The sequence below is a fragment of the Mercenaria mercenaria genome, chromosome 6 (genome assembly GCF_021730395.1).
Source record: "Mercenaria mercenaria strain notata chromosome 6, MADL_Memer_1, whole genome shotgun sequence".
Taxonomy (NCBI): Eukaryota; Metazoa; Mollusca; class Bivalvia; order Venerida; family Veneridae; genus Mercenaria; species Mercenaria mercenaria.
This window is the reverse complement of record NC_069366.1, coordinates 84,545,257-84,566,926: the sequence shown is the minus strand read 5'-3', so window position 1 is coordinate 84,566,926 and position 21,670 is coordinate 84,545,257. Positions and strand designations below refer to the sequence as shown.

The 21,670-nt window shown below is 35.5% G+C and overlaps 1 protein-coding gene and 1 long non-coding RNA gene across 2 annotated transcripts in view; one reads left to right on the top strand and one right to left on the bottom strand.

Moving 5' to 3' along the window:
* Positions 1-784: 784 nt before the first annotated feature.
* LOC123549972 (uncharacterized) lies at positions 785-9,111 on the bottom strand. The gene is made up of 3 exons (XR_008371474.1): positions 8,928-9,111; positions 6,340-6,489; positions 785-4,777 (listed from the first exon to the last, which is right to left on the bottom strand). It is a non-coding gene; the product is annotated as an uncharacterized LOC123549972 (long non-coding RNA).
* An 11,377-nt stretch (positions 9,112-20,488) lies between these two features.
* Positions 20,489-21,670, top strand: part of LOC123549890 (5-oxoprolinase-like) — a 58,097-nt gene continuing 56,915 nt past the window's right edge. The window contains exon 1 of the mRNA XM_053546508.1: positions 20,489-20,556. The gene's annotated coding sequence lies outside the window, so the exon portion shown is untranslated. The remainder of the gene's footprint in view (positions 20,557-21,670) is intronic.

The following is a 21,670-nucleotide window of genomic DNA, read 5'->3' as shown; positions in this document are numbered from 1 at the left end:
TTAATTTTATGTGAACAACGTAATATGAGTCGCGCCATGAGAAAACCAACATAGTGGCTTTGCGACCAGCATGGATCCAGACCAGCCTGCGCATCCGCGCAGTCTGGTCAGGATCCATGCTGTTCGCTAACAGATTCTCTAATTGCAATAGGCTTTGAAAGCGAACAGCATGGATCCTGACCAGACTGTGCAGGCTGGTCTGGATCCATGCTGGTCGCAAAGCCACTATGTTGGTTTTCTCATGGCGCGGCTCATATATGGAAATTGTAACCGATCAAAATGTCTTTAGCTCGCTTGTAATCTAATCACTCATAAAGTAGTCATATGTACATTCTGTGTCAATTTCATGGAGTTTACTAGAGATATGGCCTCTTATGTATTAGCAATAATTTTAAGAACCATGACTATCTTGACTAATCAACCAAAGAATTATAAGTAAGTTCCTTTAGATAGTATTTTCAAGCTTAATGGAGATTAGTGGAAATATTTTGTCTCAAGTAATTGCCGACAGCCAATGGGTGGAAGAATGACGGACAGACGAATGGTGACGAGAAATTTGGGATCAGGAATGTTCACCTTTATATAGATTACTTATATATGAAACATATTCCTCAGTTTTGAAAGGGAATTAAAAATAAACAACACACACATAATCAGAGACGATTTCTAAGGTTTGTTTACAATGGTCTTTTAATACATATTACCAACATACATTTCTACGAATTCTCTAAAATTTCATATATATATATAAAGTTCAATTTGTAAGGAATAAACAGCAGCAGACTTCTGTGTTTTACAATTATTTTAATTCTTCACTGCAAGCGCTTTCAATACATATATCTTCAGGCAGTTTACATTTTGAAATAATGTACAATGACGTCACGTCATAACAAAAATTACGGGAAACGTCGTAAACAGACGTTGCGGCAAACTTCAAGAAAAATATATTATACACTCAAGAATACCCTGTGTATGTATGCACACAAAACTTGAAACAGATATATTATACCATTTAAAAGGGAGTTAATAACTTTGCTTAAAACATATTTATGCTCGATATATCAGTTTAACAAATAATATCAAGATGATTAATTGAAAAGTAATAATAGCTCAAAAATCAATTATGGATACAGTAAAGAGAAAGAATTGCTCAAATTACCCTCACGTTCTTTATGACAAAAGTGGTATATAACCAATGATAGATATATATATATATATGATCTAATTCATACTATTATTGCTCCATTGAGTGACATGATGGTGTTTATCCTGGCACTGAATGGATGACTATACAATAAACAAGTTAGTATGCAAAATTACGAAACAACGCTAATATTTGTGTTAATATTAGACTACTATTCTAGTAAACAAAGATAAAGTCGGTAATATTATTTTACTTCATTTCAGCCAATATTGGACTTTCAGTGCAAGTTTAATGGCACTGAACTCCATATTTGGCTAATAAAATCTTTCTTTCAAATTGAATTTGGTCTTATTATGAACATAAGTATAGGAATTTTTGTTTCTAAAATATTCTAAAAATTCCAAATCAAGAAAAAAGGTGGCCGCGTCGGGAATCGAATCCTGGAACGCCGCGGCAGCGAATAAAGACATTTTTCCGTCGTCGTAACCAATAGTGCAATAGCTGAAGTAGTGAATTATGACTTCAAAATATAGATATTTATAATTGAGACAGTTTACTTTGAGTAAAAGCGTGATAAACGCTTTACGATTTTCATCGTAAAAAGGAGTAAAACAGCAAATTCTCGTGTTTCCGTAACATATAGTTTCATTTTTAAAGCCTTATAAGAAATACAGTATTTATTTCAAGATATCTAAAAAATTGTTTGTTGTCGAACGATCTGGAGGCCAGTCGCTTTAAGATTTCTTTAATTTCATTGGTTAATCACATCGTTCCGAAACTATACGTCTTCTGATTGGCTCAGCCAGCTCGACCAATATCAGAATCCGTTCTTGCCAGAAAGACTGACGCAGTCTTGACTTTCGTCTTCATTTGAGTAAATTCACTGATATTATATTATTTGAATACAGACGAAGAATCATTTAGTGCACTATACCCTATATTTACTTTGTGATCAAAATTATTTGGTGCATTATACCCTACAGTAATTTTGTGATGATAGATCATTTAGTGTACATTACCCTGCAATAACTTTCCAATCAGAATCATTTAGTGCATTAAAACCTACATAAACTTTGTGATCAAAATTATTTAGTGCACTATACCCTACAGTAATTTTGTGATGAAAGATCATTTAGTGCACATTACCCTGCAATACCTTTCTAATCAGAATCATTTTAGTGCACTATGCCATACATTAACTTTGTGATCAAAATTATTTTGTGCACAATACCCTACATTAACTTTATGATAATAAATCATTTAGTGCACTATACCCTACATTCCCTTTGTGATCAAAATTATTCAGTGCACTATACCCTACATTAACTTTGTGATTCAAAATCATTTAGTGCACTATAACCTACATTAAATTTGTGATCAAATTAACGGAAGACTGAAAGTGTACAATTTTCCGTTGATCGAAAATCTAGCTTGAAATAACTTGATTTTAGGAGAACTGTCTATAAATTCACATTTTAGCATAAAACTGATCTTCTCACTTTTCGGGGGAGAAATATGGTTCTCGTGCTCACGTGCTGTTAAAACACTTTTTATATGCGCGTTCTGTGGCAAAAGCATAAACGCATTACGGTCCCAAAAAGGATAATTAAAACAAAATGACGTCAACGTGAAAAAAAACGCAGACGTCACCGCGCGTTTCATGAAAATTTAATGACGTTGATGGATTATTTATTCGTTTAATATTTTTACGCGTTTTCTGCTAGAACAGCATTAACGCTTGTTCATTTTGTGTTGTTACATCTTCAGAATCCCTCGGGAAACGTTGGTACCCCGGCCCTACCGGGCTCGGGCATCAACCAATCCCTCGGGATTCTGCAGATGTTATAACACGAAAAGCATCTGTTATCCCCGGATTTAGAAAAGGATATTCATTTCCGAAGTTAAGCGGCGCTCTGGTCAGTCAAATTGAACCAGGCTTTATGTTTACTACGTATGTTGTGTACGGGCGCCAAATTTGCAAGCTGACCTTGGTCGAGATGGAAGCGTTTTCTTTCATTGCATATAGAAGACAAGTTTATCATTAAGTTAAAGTTTATGCTCGAAAGTTTCTTCTTTTAAAATAACCAAGATTATAAACCAAGACGGAGTTTACATTAAGGAATCGTAAATAACTATTTATCAATAACGATGCATCCAGTCAATTTCCCAACGCTGTATTTCTCTCAAAACATCAGCTGCCATGTTAATACCAGCTCACGTGGAGAACACACCTCCAGAATCGACCAATCGCAAAAAGGCTACGTAGTAAAAACCAGTTCCGGGTCGCCGTATAAACATGGCAGCTGATGTTTTGAGAGAAATTTCCCAACGGTGGATGCATCGTTATTGACGGAAACTGGACGAAGTATTATAGGTAAGCGACTAATTATTTATGTTTCTAAAGGATGGCCACGATTGTGCTTGGAAATAACGAAGGGAATAGGTGGCTGCCATTGACTTGTCTATTGGCCCGAGAAATATACGGGTTAGGTCACATCGTCTACGAGATGATTTTGTCAAAGAATAGCGTCTCGCTGCATCAAAATGATGCAGCCTTGAGACCAAAGTGCATGTTTACCGTTAAGATTTATGCTTTATGCGTTGGTTAAGACCAGATTTTCAAAAATCGTCCGAAAATTGTGTACGCAGTGAGATCGTTACTGAGGCCATTCCATTTTATCCTTAATGTTTGGCTGTAAAGTACCATACCTTTATTTTTTTTATATATAGCATTTTTCTTTTTTTTTTTGGAAATGTGTTTTTATGTTATTATGTTGGGGATCTGGGTTGTAGAGAACGGGGTGGGGGGTCTATCATGTATAATGGGTCCAAGTCACACGCCGATTGCCTGTGGTTTATTGCAGAATATTCAGAGATAGACTTTGCTCTACATGTCTGAAGGTTATTCGCTGGTCGTGTTAGAATTCGAAATAATTATTAAAATCATTAAATTACTTGTTTTATAACCTTTCCATTGATCCAAAAATTATTGATAAAATTTGTATTTTAAGAAAGTTTAGGCCGTTAGAAAACATCACTGTTTACAAAAACAAAACAAAAAACAAAAAAAAAACATGAATGTTCGACGATTGCCCATCCGATCACTGTCATATCAGTTATAAAAATAGAAAAACACCAGATTTGTATACAAACACGATCTCTCCTTATGTTTGTTAATTAGCATCCAGTCCATTTTCAGTCTGTTTTTTTTTTTTTCATTACATATCATTCATTGGAATTAAAAAAGCAACACTATAATCAGTTACATTGTATAAACAACGTAACTAAAATGTTCGCATTCGAATGTGAAGCATTACATTTGAGCCACGCCATGAGAAAATCAACATAGTGGCTTTGCGGCTGGTCTGGATCCATGCTGGTAGAAAACGCACTATGTTGGTTTTCTCATGATGCATTACATTTAAGTTTCTAACAATGTCATCTAGGGTTGATTGACGAGTAGAACGTTTTCCGCACTGACAGCTCTTTCACCTGCCGTTCTTTGACGACAAATTTCTTTCAGTAGTAACAGCACCGGAAATCTGGAAACGAGCGCCATCCAATAAGAGTATCCGAAATGAGAAGGGTCAGTGACGCCAATCAATAAAAATAAGCCGAGCAAGGCGAGAACAGCTGAAAGTATAATATAGAAAACGGGCTACTATTGTTACACTGAAACAAGATGATACGTATTTTTTATAGAAATGTTCTTCTTGCCAATTGGTATATTTACAGCAAGCAAAAATATTTACAAACAAATAATAGTCAATACAGGTATGCGCTACCATTCGAATGTCTATTAGTTATGGATGCGATTGTTCTGGTAAATTTTCTCATAAACAAGAAATGGTATTGACTGATGCAAGTAACAGGAGAAAAGTCTCACAATTAAAGTGTTTTTCTATATATGCATGTATTAGGAACTGCGCATATGCATACAGGGTGACTATTAATATGTGTCAGGATATGATCAAGTTTTTTTTTTGTACCACAGATATCATTTTGATCTTTATTTAAAGATAATTGAATAAGTAAGAAAAATTAATGGTGTTGTGCGACGCCATGGGGACGATTATGACGCCACCAATGACATCACCCTTTCAATGGAATTCCAGGTTTGACGACTATTCAGAAATCGGAAACTTATTCTTCGTGAAGGAAAATAATTCATAATGACTCCGAATACCCTATATAACATATATTGACTGTCAAATCAAATGATTAATACTGAAGTTGTTTAGCCGAGCAATGAGGGTCATGTAAGAATGCTATTTTGAACTTTTACGAGCATTTAAGGTATGTATCGTCAAGTCGAGCATCTGCTATAGACAATAAAAATGCCGTATCATGCATGAAACTTTACAGTGAAATATACATGCGCATGATGAATGTTCTTTCATGATAAGCATTTATGCAATAATACGAGCCGCACCATGAGAAAACCAACATAGTGCGTTTGCGACCAGCATGGATCCTGACCAGCTTGCGCTTCCGCGTAGTCCCGTCAGGATCCACGCTGTTCGCTTTCAAAGCTTCTTGCAATTTGAGAAACCGATAGAAAACAGCATGGATCCAGACCAGATCTGGATCCATGCTGGTCGCAAACGCTCTATGTTGGTTTTCTCATGGCACGGCTCAAATATATGGACTGTATGAAGGTAAATGACACGTAATGGTAATTGGCAAATTATATATTCTCCGCCATTCTCCGTTTGTTGTACGGAAAGTGATGTGCGCATTCATGATCAACTACACTGATGACCGAAGACTGCCGAATCTTGCAAAAAGAAATTACGTCATCTAAAGAAATTGCCCAGTGTCATTACGGATCCATTACCATAAACCTTGTTATCCTGTCATATATTTAAACTCGCAAATTATGTTTTTCATATTTGAGCCGCGCCATGAGAAAACCAACATAGTGGCTTTGCGACCAGCATAGATCCAGACCAGCCTGCGCATCTGCGCAGTCAGGTCAGGATCCATGCTGTTCGCTTTCAAAGTCTATTGGAACTAGAGAAACTGTTAGCGAACAACATGGATCCTGACCAGACTGCGCGGATGCGCAGGCATGTCAGGATCCATGCTGGTCGCAAAGCCACTATGTTGGTTTTCTCATGGCGCAGCTCATTTTGTATTTACACAATGACATTTTCTTTCATTTTCGCAGTTTACCTTTTCTTCAATCGACTTACCTACAATGATGTACACAAGAATTCCGACGGATACATGTGTTCGAACACTTTCCTTTTTCCAAGCAATGATCATAAAACATAGATTGAGAACATATACACCGAAGGCGAATGCTTCCATAGGTAGTAGGTAGTTAAATACAGGAGGGTGGACTGAAAAAGAAAATAGAAAAAGTGACAACTTCAAAGGCGATGAGTATGTTAACGGACAAAAGTGGGATATAAAAGTCGAAAAAAATGATAGTACAATCAATTTGCTTTCAATATTATGATGGCATTAAAATGCCGCAACTTGGCAGTTATACTTTTCACAAATATAAGATCTAGTAGGAAGTATTCAAGTTAAATGGAGGAATTCATGAAAACTGAAAAATATCACAGACTAGTTAAATACATCGATAGGAAATAATACTAAATAGTGATCTGAACTGACACCAGGCTTCAAGAATTTTTTTTCGCGAAAATAATGGCGGTTTTCATGATAATCAAAGATACCATGGAACCAGATAGAATTTCACATGTTTGTATGTATGGCAGCCATACAAAATGTGATGTTTTCATCTGAATTCACGAACTACACATTATTATGTTGTAATATAATGCAATGAATGAAGCAGCGCAATTATAAATGCTATTCCAAAAGAATATATAAATATAAAATCTCCCATGTACGAAGATGCACAGGGAACATGGATACTCACCTAATTATTTAAAGGCTTTGTGCAATTACAATAGTGAATCGTCATTTTTTAGGTTGTCAACGTAATAGTATTTCCTGCGAAATGATAGATTAAGCCGTGCCATAAGAAAACTAACATAGTGGGTTTGCGACCAGCATGGATCCATACCAGCCTGCGCATCCTCGCAGTCTGGTCAGGATCCATGCTGTTCGCTAACAGTTTCTCTAATTGCAATAGGCTTTGAAAGCGAACAGCATGGATGCGCAGGCTGGTCCGGATCCATGCTGGTCGCAAACCCACTATGTTGGTTTTCTCATGGCGCGGCTCATTTACAGATTTTTTCAGTCGTTTGAATGTATTACGTCCGACCGTAGAAATCTTCATATAGTTCAACTTTTTATAGAAATTTCGATTTATTTAAAGAAGGAATATCAAGTTAGGATGTTCTTAACACCAAGATATCGAAACGCATTGAATAAATATCAAAAGTGTATAGTGATAGGCAATCTTTAAAACTAAGATTATTGATTAAGTTCACAGAGATTTCTTTCGTTTCATTCAAAATGAACTGCCGGATCAGTTTGTTCACAGTATGAAACAATATATGTTCTTTATAAAAAAAAACGGACAAATAAGAATCTTGTTGAAATGTTTTCCTTTCCATCGTCTTATTCTACAGCAGGAATGTCACTGCCTTTGAAACTTTTTCTAATTTGTTATAGTTACACAAACACGAACTATGCATTTATTTGTTTGTTTTAATATAAAATTTAGTGTACATATATTGCAAATGTAAAAAAGAAATATGATCTTGAAACGACTTCGGGAGAAAAAAAGGTATTCAACCGGAGCCTGATTACTCGAGTTGCAGTTTACAAAAATCCAGCAATCTATCCGCTCTTAAACGACCACAACAAAACTCCCGGGTCTCAAAAAAAAAAAAAAAAAAAAAAAAATAGAAATAAACCAATAGTAATTACTTTTTACATCAGTTGTTCGAACGCACAGAAGTGGAAAAAGCTAAGAAGCAAGTGTTATCTTCAACTTTTGTCTATTCTTTACCTACCGAATACTGAATAATATATCGAATCGTATCTTTTCAAAATGTTTAAAAAGATAATAAGAAAATGCGGGAAACTTTTCCATTTAAAGAATCTGTTTGAACACTGCTCTACAAGCCTTTTATACCTTGGTACACTCAGTTGATATGGTACAGTCAAGGGTTAAATGCATACACTTTGCACATTAGACTCTATGTGCGCTTCGGATACAAGTACTGTAATAGCCGCAATTCAATGGATATTTGAAATGTGATTTTTATATCACCAGAGAAAATGAGATAAAAATTTATTGTGTGAGATAAAAAAAAATACTATTGTGTGAAAAGTGGAAAAAAACAACAAATTATTACCGTGAAAGACATTTGTGAAGAATGTGATTTGTTTTTAAATCGCACCGATGCAGAAACTGTTGTATAGTTTATATGGAGACTTTTCAGCTATGATGGTGCAGGAAGACCACCGTTACCCCTCTATGCATTATTTCATCACTGGCAAGCACCTTGGTAGAATCACCGACCTTCCATAAGCCAGTTCAAAGGCTTCCTCATATGCAGGATTCAGCGCCTCTAGTGAGGCTCGAACCCACATCGATGAGAGGCAAGTGATTTGAAGTCAGCGACCTTAACCGCTTGGCCATGGAGGCCCTAGAATGTTATTTGTGAAAGATATGACCAAACAATGTAGAGATACATTAATTCACATAAAACTCTGTGCAATTAAAGTCATTGTTATAAAAAAGAGCAAATTCTGGCTTTACATACGTAATCCAACTCTAGACAACATTAATTAAATAGTTCCATTGCATATAATGTTGTGATCAAAATTAGATATTAACAAAGGTACAACGCACCTATCTCTGTTCCAGTTTCATTTGTGTTATACAGTCCGCACCGGCCACCGCAGTGACAACAGTGATAAAACAGTCCACATGAATCACACGTGTCGGTCGATATCCATTTGGGTGTAAAAAATGCTATAGAATGAACAATAAAAACAATAGAAAAGAAAGCAGACCACCAATAAATGTCAGATTTGTTCACCATTGTGAGAATTAATCATTTTTGTTGCGCTAAACAGTTTTCATTCAAGTGTAAATATTATATAATTGATCATAAGGCCAAAAAGATTAGTCGGTTAGGTTCTTAACCTTTAACTTGCTGGCGGCAAGTGATTCTGTCTTTTTGCGACCAGTGCAGTCTGATCATTGTCTGCACTGTTCACTTTTTAGTCTGTATATTTTCAGTAAACACCCCTCAGAATAATAAAATGGTATTGCCCAAATTGAATAATTGACCGGTCCATTTTAGAAATTTTGAAAGGGTAAAGGTTTATGTTATCATTCTTACCAGTACATTTTTCAGTATATTCGAGTATATTTCATCCTACAACATCATAATTGGAGCCGCGCCATGAGAAAACCAACATAGTGCATATGCAAACAGCATGGATCCAGACCAGCCTGCGCGTCCGCGCAGTCTGGTCAGGATTCGTGCTGTTCGCTTTCAAAGCCTATTGTAATTCGAGAAACCGTTGGCGAACAGCATGGATCTGACCAGACTGCGCGGATGCGGAGGTAGGTCTGGATCCATGTTGGTCGCAAATGCACTATGTTGGTTTTCTCATGGTGCGGTTCATTTAACAAGCATCATGTACAATACTGTTCTTTAAAAAGAATGTCACTGTAACATTTGGTTTCTCTGGAAAAAAAATGTTTCTACATTTGTTTCATGTACAAAAGAAAGACAAAAAGAATTGTATGGGGAAAAAATGATCATGCGTCCGAACACTCCTCACGTATACCTTAAACAAAAACAAATCTCATGCTCGAATAAAAATTACATATAACCGCGTTTCATAACTTATATCTACCGTTTTGTCATCTTACATTTACATCAGTGAAACATATTTTTGAAGCTATCAGTCTGTATTCATTAATGGTGGTTCTTAGAACACTGAAAGTGCTATACCGCACCTCAACGTGCGGTAAAAAAGCACCGCTTAATATATTAAAACAAGCGCAGTCAATCGAGTATTGCAGTCAATCGAGTATTGTGACCTTGCACGTACAATTCATTAAATCACACTGACTACAGAAATGTTACACTACATTGTAATTCATACTCCAATGGAAACCATTAACATAGAATGCAACCAAGTAGAATTATAGCAGACTCGGTTTGACTGAATCTGTTCACGAGAGGTAATACTAGTTGTTTTATTAATAATTTTGAAACATAAATCAAAATCGTATTGCCCTTTAGGTCGTTATCATTACTATCAATAACCACGTTACCTAAGCAAGTTATACGTAGCTCTAGGCTATTATCATAAAACAAATAAAACAAAAAAGTAATATTTGTCAGCAAACGAATAATCAATGTTTCAAGTGATAAAAGTAAATTTGCTTCCTTTTTGAAAGTATATAAGGCCTACAAATGTGTTTGTTTCTGGATTCCGACCTACCCTGAATTTTTGGCCTGACCCTTAATATTTTTATGGCCTTGGAGAATGTTAGAAATCAACTTACTGATGCTTTAAAAGCATAACCGCCTTATTTGTATTCATGTTTTAGACACAAACATAATTTCCGAAAGGTCCCACTTAATAATAAAAAAAAGGTATAAAAACTGACCTACCTACTCTTTTTTTTTTTCGAGCATGTTACCGGAAACAAATATTTTGTTTACGCATAAAAGGTGAAAATGTTCATATCATTGACAGTCAAATGATTTGAAATCATTGTTTGATTGCACTTATCTTGTCTTCCGTATTGGGATGCCGCATCTAGGTGTACAAGGTCCTTTAAACCAACTGCTTCCGGAAACATCCATTCCTCAAAAATCTAAAAAAGCAACAAGGGGCTGGAGCATTTTGTCGTCGAGTTAGATGTTGTGAGGTCTGAGTTTATCAGCCTTTTTTTTTTTTTGATGATCTCTAACGTGGAAACCGACAGCAGCATTTTATATATCCAAATAATAGTTCTGTCACTAAGTATTCATATCAGTGTACAGTTCGATCTATAGCTATAGATCTGAATGACTTCGACTTGGGTTGCGACACGCCTCGGGTATTCTCATCGCCCTAAGTATTCCGACCTTTTACGACGTTCGTGCATATAGCATAGGTATTTGTCTTGCTTAAAATGACAGCCATTTCCGGAAGAAAGACATGCTAAACGTTGCTTTTGCATTGGTCGATTGCCAAGGGTCACGCACAGAGGTCACCCCGTCAAAATATCAAAATATATGAGCGTGGACTTTATTTTTTTAAATTTTATTTATTCATTTATTCTGTTGATTGATTGATTGATTGATTTTGCTAATAGGGAGTCAATTTTCAGCATTTTCTAACAATTTGAAAATACCTAGGTTTTAAGCATGGCATGTCAGCATTCCATCTACGAACACGTATTTGAACTCGGAATAAACACATATCCCAAAGGGGTCCGTAACAAAGCAAGGGTACGCAGAGTTTTTGGAACTTCGTCAAATCGCTGAAAAGGTCCTTTTTGATGTTGTCTGAAAGCGCCAGTATATGCCTCAGATACAAGATATTTCCGTATTTGCTAGCTGTAGACCTAGACATTTCAGTTAAAAATTCAAGAAATGAATTTTGTGAAATAAATGTTGATTCTACGGAAGCGTGAACGGACCATCAGACGCTAATACGTGTTATTACGTTACAGGGTTGGAAAGAATTTAGCACTCCTGGAGTGTTGTTTGTTTCCTGTCGGATACATATATCCTTGCTTTTCAAATAGCAATACACATTAGAGAGATATACTAGTATAAAAAACAAAACATCATAAAAATATTACGAGTTAAAAAGCTTTGCACATGTAGATGTGTGCTACTAGTTTTCGAAGGCATGTTGCAGTGCCATCTGATATTTGTCTAACTTGATCTGATACTTTCCTGTATTTACTTTATGTAAATCAAAGGACATTCACAGACAAGAGGGAACTAATAGCTGATCATAAAAGAGATAGTTTCTTTACTACCTAAACGATTTCCTGTTTCATTTATCTTCCACGTTCAAACAAAGCAGTTGTTTATTTTAGTGACATTGATACGGTGGACGAACATGATTTTCAAAGGAAGAGCCACTTAGGTCAAACAGTACCCTGGCTAGCGTTCTAATCTTGGTAATATTCATTTCGTGAAAAAAAAACATAGCTTGTTTCCCAGCACCTTAGTTGATTTATTTAACAGAAAAGTTAAGAATTACTGATGATTCTAGACATTTGACTTTGGCTACCTATGCAGGATTTTTGGATGTAAGTGTAAATCTGAGTTTATGAGAATCAGAGATTATAGGATGTTCGTGTGTACCGTGAGTCGTCACTATACCATAGTTTCAACCAAACTTTAGTTGTTTGTACCCATCTTTGTACTCATAAGGGATCCCATTCAACACAAAACCTTGTCCATTAAGATCTTACCAGTAATAAATATGTTTGGTACAGTTGGTATTTTCACAACAGGACATTTATCTTTAAAATTGAAAAAAATCGGAGAACCCGTTAGCTTTTCTTATTAAGGAGGATAAAAAATTAAAGTTAAGAAGATTGATATTTCTTCTAAGCTTACAACCTTGTTATGATTTAGCAAACTTAAAAGGTCGCAATTAAGATCTCTAGAGTTCCAATCGCTACTTTCTGATAGCAAACAATGTATATTTTTTTTATTTCCCCGAAGGTGGGCATATTGAAATCTGTCCGTCCGTGTGTCTGTGAGTCCGTGTAAATTCTTATCTGGGATGTAACTATGCTATCCATTAATGGATTTTGAAATAACTTTGCATAAAAGTTCACCCTAATAAGATGCCGTGTCAAACGCAAGACTCAGATCCCTAGCTCTAAAGTCAAATTTACACTTAGAGGTTAAAGGTTAACATTGTCTGTTTCTTTCCGGTCGTAACTCTGCCATTGATGAATGGATTTTAAAACTACTTGGCATAAATGTTCTCAAAATTGAGATGACGTGTCATGCGCAAGACACAGACCCCTAGCTCCAAGGTCAAGGCCACATTTAGAAATCAGTAGTGTATTGGTTAATAACTCTGCCATTTATCGAGGGATTTAAAAATAATTTGACACAAATGTTAACCATATTGAGAAGGTGTGTGTTTAATGTCGCACCGACACAAATATAAGGTTTAATGTCGCACCGCACAAGTATAGGTGATATGGCGATTTTGCAGCTTTAATGGTGGAGCCCGAGGTGTCCCTTCGTAAAATATTTCATCAAGATCCGGGACCTGGGTAGAACCACCGACCTTCCGTAAGCCAGCTGGATTGCTTCCTCACTGGTGTAAGTAGAACTGTATTCCTCAAATAAAATTACAGGGAAATATACAAATAGGGAATTCTGGTAATGGTAATTTTCAAACAGCTTTGGAATAAGCTTGATGTAGGTATTTACACTTTAGCTGACAAATGATTTACTTTAACCTTTTAAGGCTTGCTGGCTGCTGTTGGCAAGTGGTTTCGCCTTTGCGACCCCGGTGAGTGCAGATCTTGGTCTGCACTGTTCGCTATTCAGTCGGTAAATTTTGAGCAAACAATAAAGAATAAGAAGTACTTCCCAAATTGAATGACCAATTCATTTTAGAAGGGTAAAGGTTAAAGTAGGAACAGCCTATTTACTAAAGTGAAATTTTATATTCATATTTGATTTTATTCCACACTATTTTTTACTTCTTCTGTAAGCAGCATTCACAAACGAATAAAGTTGCCAGCTAGTTTTATGGTTTAGCACTGTTTTTCAACAGTTAACAGCTTTTCAGTTATGTAATGGTAAATAGTTAACCTAACCAGTGTTGCTGGATTCTACATCAGTTCCTACTGATCTCAGCAAGTAACTGCCAACTTCTTCACATGAATCAAGAGGTGGAGGGCGCATGAATTCATACAGAATGTCTGTTTTCAAATCATCACGGTGAACATACACCTTATCCGGGGATGGAACTCAAGACCCCGCGAACTGTATAAAGTCTTCACTTTTCCTACTGTGCTAAGCAGGCAGGTGATCCCTTAAGGAGGCCTATGTTCTCGATAGTAATTTGATCCCTTGAGTAGGTCTATGTTTCCGGTAGTGATTTGAAAGAAGACGTTGTGTCTGTTATCATTTGTCCTCCACCTCTGCTTTATGTACAGAAGTTGAGCAGCTGCTTGAGGAGAACATGTTATAATTGGTACAGAATCAGGTACACTGGTTAGGTTCACTGCTTCCTGCTGTTACATCAGAAAAAGTTGGCAAAAATCTCGATAAAGAAACAATGATAGTTTGGTAAAATTAGATAAAATCATTGCTCAAACCTCCAGTTTGTTTATAACCGTCAATGAAAGAGGATTTGATGTGATGTCCTGACTGTATGCACTACTGCACAAATGTTTGCTACTTTCGTAAAAGACTGTATGCCTGTTAGCAACAACTGACTTATTGATTAAATATCGGCGTTTCCCTTGCTCTTGTAATATTTCTTCAGAATTATAACCCGAAAACTAAGTTTGAAGGGGGAGAGTCACCATACAGTCTGTCTGTCCGGTCTGTTTGTATGTGTGTCCTCATAAATTTGGTTCTGCAATTACTTGAATACTATTACGCTTACCTCTCATGGACTTCACACACGCAATACATGGTTAATGTCCGTCCTACACATAAAATCTTGAACACATTAAATTGGTAACGTGTTTTGTTACTTGTATCAATAAAAGTGTTCAGACAAAATTTGACGATACGATAAGACGTTTGATAAGACTGGCCGCTCCAAGGTCAAGACCACAAAATAAAAATAAAGGGTTGATTAATTCGTGTACATACCGTATCTTGCGTTACTTGTTCACGCATCCTACTATAGCAATCGTTGTCTCCACTGGTACTTTTTATTTAAAAAAAATGTTTACCATTATGAATTGGTCCAGGATGGCGGAAGCGGGGGTAAAATGCAGCGCCCGTTAAGCGGTACCTCTAGCTTCTCAAGTTTCAAGTTTATTCATTTAGTCATGGCATAATACATGCATGAGACTATAACAGTATAACATAACAAATAAAACATCAGTGTGGAATGCATATAGTTGGTTGTTATAAAGTTCATAATTGGAATAAGTAAGTTTTACAATGGTTGCAAATACTTATATTTACTTTAATGACTAGAAAGGTAACATTTGACAGTAAGTAGAATATACATATGGATACTACTTACAATACTCTGAATGACTAGAGAAAAAGACTATATATAATTGTACAAGCAACTGACAGGGATTTAGTCATAATAAGCGTTAACAAGTCTAAAATTATGAGGATATGCCAAAATATGTTTTACACGGAGAATGAGTTATATGAAATAAGGTTTAACAAAGTGTAACATCTAGCTAGCTAAAACACGACATGATGGATTTACAAAACAGAGCAAGTTTAATAAGTGAAGGTTTGTCATTGCTATTCATAAGCTTCTCGAATTTGTAGGTATTTGGATTATTCAAATAATGCTGTTCCAAATATTTAGTTCTGACATTTACAAATAACTGACATTCCATAACGTAATGATATTCGTCACCGAGACAGTTATTCGAACAAAAACCACACAGTCGCTGTTCTCTTTCAATACCTAAGAACCTGCCTTTTTCAATAGGTAATCTATGATTTGTAGTACGAAACTTACAAAGCGATAAGGCTAAATTTGTAGGTAATATATCAAGATACTCTTCAAAGCAATGTTTCTGCTTAAAAATATGGTACACCAAGCATTTTGAAGAGTCATTAACAGTGCTATTCCAGGACTGCAAGAACTGATCATATAACCTTGTTTTTACTAGAGCCTTGAAATAAAATACATTGTCAACTTTTTGATTTATGAAATATTCAGACAATCCTAGTTCGTTCAAACAATTTCTAACATATACAATCCATGGAGAGCTAAAAATTCATGCATTATGTAAAGTTAACATTGTTCTATTCAGGATTCCACAAATCTTGTCATTCTTTGCATTCAATATCTTACTCCAGTAACATAATAATCTTGCTTTAATAAGCAAAGTTATGGGTTTAATACCCAGTTCACCATATAACATAACATTTGGTGTAGAAGATTTAAGTCTAAACAAAAATTTACAATACTTAAGTTGAAACTGTTCAGTTATCTTAATATTTTCAAAACCCCATACTTCCGATGCATATAGTAATATTGGCTTACTGTTGCATCAAACAAATGCAATTGTAAAGAGAACGGCAAGTTCAGTTTACGGACTTTGGCAATCAGAGCAAACATTTCTAGTAAGATAGAAATACGGTTTATAGGCGTGCATTTTATTACACATCAAATGCAGAATGCGCGTTATTGTAGAGGCTATACACCAGTAATACATTTTCCATATGGTTCTAAAGTCTGTCCCATCCCAAAGGTTAACAACAACTTTTATGCACACTGACAAAACTGCCAAAGCTATCGTCCAATTATATACCGTAGGTTTAAATAATCTATAGTAAAAGTCACCCACATATTTGAGCCACGCCATGAGAAAACCAACATAGTGCATTTGCGGCCAGCATGGATCCAGACCAGCCTGCGCTTCCGCGCAATCTGTTCAGGATCCATGCTGTTCGTTAACGGTTTCTCTAATGGTAATATGTTTTGAAAGCGAACAACATATGGGTCCTGACCAGACTGCGCAGTCCACTGTTATGAAAAATCGGCTGTCATTGGCGATTACGCTCTTAAAAGGAGATTACACGAAATTTTACGTGAAAAAAACATGGCTTTAGTATAAATTCGCCACAGTTTAGATCCATTTTATTATATATCATCGCAAACTACAATGAATAAGTTGTTAAAATATGAAATTAGAAGATTTGGCGGATGTACAGACAGACACGGGCAGACGGACGGGAGTAAACCAATAGTTCCAGCCTGTCGAACCACATCGACTTTTTGAAGTCGTCAGGAAACATTTCTTCTCCTGACTTTCTTAGGGAATGTACAGAGGGTAATTTCGTGCATGCCATGCTAGGGACGCTGTGTCTACTTTAGGTTTCTAATCAATCTGTATTTTATGAGAGTATAATGTCTGTAAAACCAACACGGAGTACTTATTAGGTAGTCACAGACCCCCCACCCCCGTCACAATGGATTAGTACATGCATAGCACGAGGGGCTCGATATTAAATGACATTATGTACATGGGGACTGATCGATAGAGACACTTCGGTATGTATTTTTATTTCATTTACGCCCTTTTAATTAAGGTGGAATAGTACTTTGTAATTTTTTTACAACCTGCATATAATTTTGATATCATATTAAAGTAGAAGTTATCACCGGCATGAATGTGTAACTATTATCTTGGTAACTAGTGAAGCATTTTGGCTATAACGTCGCAAAAATTACCATGCACGTCTGTTTTTGCGCCATGTTAAAAAGCGATAAAAAAATTAAAGACGATTTCTTACCTTCGGCCAACCAATTGTTTGTTTTGGTCGGTCGCAACAGGAAGAGGCGTTGGAAGGGAGTGGGGAACGGTAGGGGGGGGGGGGGTCAAGTCGTTTATAAGGGCAGTAGTTGAATTCATTAAAGAATTTTAAATAATGAAACTGAAGATTTTCGACAAGGTACCGGATTAATTAACAATATCATAGGGTTGGAGTTAGGGTGGTGACCGCAGCTTTCAAATACGGGAGTCCGGGGAGTGAGTGTTCTGCTTTCTCATTACCTGTTGTTAGACCATTATCGCTATTTTTGCGAAATTTAAGTTAAGTTTAATTAAAATCGTTCGTTTCCATATTTCCTGATTTGTGTATTCCATTTCTCTGACCACCTCCATCTACAATATCATTCATAGGTGTATAATATTCATTCTTCGCACTCATGAGTTCTCAGATATTGTACCTTTCACGAAAAACCATTCTTACATACATTTATAAAAAACATATATATTCATTCTTCTCTACACATCTTCTCTTGATGTTTCTTTACTTACTTTACTTAGTGGCGCTGCTTTCGTTTTTACTCTCTTCTTGTCTAGTTAGTTATGTATAATTCATATGAAAATTTTGTCAGAACATTTATTTTTCTTCTTTATTTGTTTTCCTTTTCTCTTTCTTAATATTCATTTTTATCTCCCTTCATGTCTTATCAAAAAGTGTAATAGCTTTGCAATGTTCGCATTTTTATATCATATGTTATTATTTTTTCTTTAGTCTATATCTGTTATTACATATGTGACTTAATAACAATATTTTCTCCTTAAATGTAATCCAACGCTTTCCCGTACTTTCGTCACACATGAGTTATTTAGGGTTTTGGTGCACGGATTACAAATAACATTTATTCTTTCACCACTTGTTTTTGATTTTATCTTATTTTAATCTCTGTTCACTGTACTACATACTGTTTATGCCACTAAGAATTAATTTGTTCATAATGCATTATTTTTATTTATGTCTTTCACTTCACGGTGCCGTCGTGAAAACTACTCAGTGAGCAGTACTCACGGCGCCCATGGGTTAACGCTACTCAGTGAGCAGTTCTCACGGTACCGTGAACACTACTCAGTGTGTAGAACTCACAGTACCGTGAACACTACTCAGTGAGTAGAACTCACGGTACCGTTTGGAAAATTTGACGATATTAATTTTTTTCAGCTCCTGTAAAACTGATTTATTAGACTTTAAATTTTTAGCGACATCGTCAAAACGTTTTCAAGACGCTTTTTAATGCGCTATCAAGGTGCATATATTTCAATATACTCTATTTTTATATGCAAATCTTTGCTTGAGGCAATATGCGCACAATAATCAAATAGCATATTGAAAACCTGTCTTTGGATAATACGATTACTAATAAGCTTTGATAATGTGGCAGTTGAATCGAATAAGTCCAGGGGTGTTCAAAGATAATCCGTCATAGATCCATTATAAAGCAAGTATTGGATTTACCTGTATTGGAAAATAAACAGTGTCAAGATTGTATTGGGGTCAACTGCCACATTATCAAAGTTTATTAGTATCCGTGTCCGTGATAACAATATAAATAAATGTACTAATATATAGAATTTAGAACAATGACCGTAAATGAACCAAATATGTAGCTACATCATAATGGATAAAAAACTCCTATCATACAAAACATGAAATAAAACAAGAAACTGACCACAACATTTGTTTTTCATATCTGCATAACTGGAGGAAGAAATATTTATCTAATAATTATATATATATATATCCAGTTGGACGTTTCTCTTAGCAGATGATATCAAATTATCAGATATTTTCAGATTTGGTCCCGATATTTTTGTATCAGGATCATTCACAAGCTTCAAAATCGGTATTTTAATACTCTCTTTGCAAAGAATCGAGAGAGGAAACCTTCGTAGTTGCCCAACACCAACACATATTCTGTCTTCTTTTTCTAAAAATACATTATTTAAGTCCTCACTTAATGAAGTAAACACAAAACCTATGTATCTTTGCATGAAGGCTGTTCTGGTCAGCAGTAAATAGTACCATATCGTCTGCAAACAACAACAACAACAACAAATAAAATAGAAAGTTGATGCAAGTCTTGTTCTGTTCTTATGGTTTAGGTTTACTAAGTGACAAGGGGCAGCGTTCCGTACAAAAGTATAATAGATATCATTCGATTCCGAGAAAAATACAATTGTAAGGGACAGCCGATCGCTAATGTTGTAAGATTAAAGAACTTTAAATTCGGGTCCAACTCATTTGCTTTTAAACGTTTTGTAAATTAAGAAAAAATGCTGAATCTCAGGTTATATATTATAAATTGTAGGAGCCTTACTATCTCGTTAAGGTTGCTGTACACACGCTTATAAATGCTACTTTGGGATGTATGCCTTTTCCCCCAATAATTCTAAGGGACTCAAATCGGTCAATTTCCCTGTTTTCTCACATATCTGTCAGTATCACTACAGATGTAGGAATGATTGAAACAATTTCATATAAATGTATGAAACAGTTGTTTTCACTGTCGCTGGGTAGGCTAATTCTTTGTAGATATTATTTTACTATAGATCTACATATATTGTGAATTCATTTATTAGTACATGTTGTGTGTGTATAATATGTAATGTGTGTTCTGCCCGTCATATAATGTATCAAATGGAGGAAATAGAAGTATCTTATCTATCTAGTTTTTGTTTTGACTAAATCATGGTCAGGGTGCCTACGTTTGGAGCGGTTTTAGTTTATAGACTTACGCAATTATTAAAATGTGCGCGTTGAACATTGGCTTAATTTATTTTATGATTATGTTATAGATATCATCCTTCTTTGAATTTGCATTAAAAAAGATTTCCAAGACTAAGGTGACTAATCTCAATCTAGATCCGGGAGATTAAAGTGGTTCGCAAATTGTGTGAGTCGTAACAACAAAGTTATTCCCCCTTTTTAAAATACGCCATTTACACCCGTATGTGGTCTGTGCATATTTTCAGCGAAAAAGTAAAGAGGTAAATCATAAATGTAAGTAAGATCATATGAAATATTATCAGACTGATATAATTTGAAAAGAATTGATATCCGTAAGAAATACAAATGTATCTTTTAATGAACAATGTGAATTTATTTAGAAGGACGGAGTGACACAGTGGATTAATTCTGTTGATATTCTTTCCTTATTTTTGATTATAGGATGAAGATTATGTTTTAGACTCTTACGTTTGTTTTAATCATAAAATGACAAATCAATTCTATTTTTGAACATATTATTTTCTGATAAAATTGTTATAGGGTGCTAATTTAGTCATGTCCTAGAATTTGACACCTGGATTACCACAGGAGCCTGAAATTCTATCCAAAAATCATGAAAAGTCTGTATGTGAAAAAAGACCCCCCTTCTATATAATAAAAAACTACAGGAATGAAACACATTCACTCCCCACCCACCACGAGAAAACAAGAAAATTTCAAAGAAAGCAGTGCGAGTGTTCTCGGGTGGCGTAATTATCTAAAGACAACTAAAATATATGCGTGACTGTGCTTACTGGTCGCTTCACCGTATTAACTAAAACTAAATCAACGATTTCAACAACATTTCGTTCATCGTCCAAACCATTGTGTGACGTCACACCTTCATCTATATTTCTGCGCCGGAGAGAATACAAAATAATTTCAAGAACCAGGTAAAAAATATCTGTATATGTCATGTTTTATTATTAATATTTCTTTCAATAAATATTACATCTTTGAATTTCTTTAACCATTAAATAATAAAAGAATTAGGCATATCATGTTGGAAAAAACCCATTATGGGAACTAACTCTAGCATTGACAAAAGAGGGGAAGTAACTCAACCATTGACGGAAGCAGCGCATAACAGAAAAAAAGAATATCATGGCTGCTCAGCTACGCTTGGTGATACGGAATGAGTTTTCTGATATCAAATATTAATTGTGTTGTAAATGACAAATGACACTGTTTACACGATGCTGTTCTGTTCTGTTCTAAATTGTGTACGGATCGGACCAGATACTGGCATTTACACAAAAGCATTATTAACTCCGGTGCAGAAATATACATGAAGGTGTGACGTCACGCAATGGTTTGGACGATGAATTAAATGTTGTTGAAATGTTGA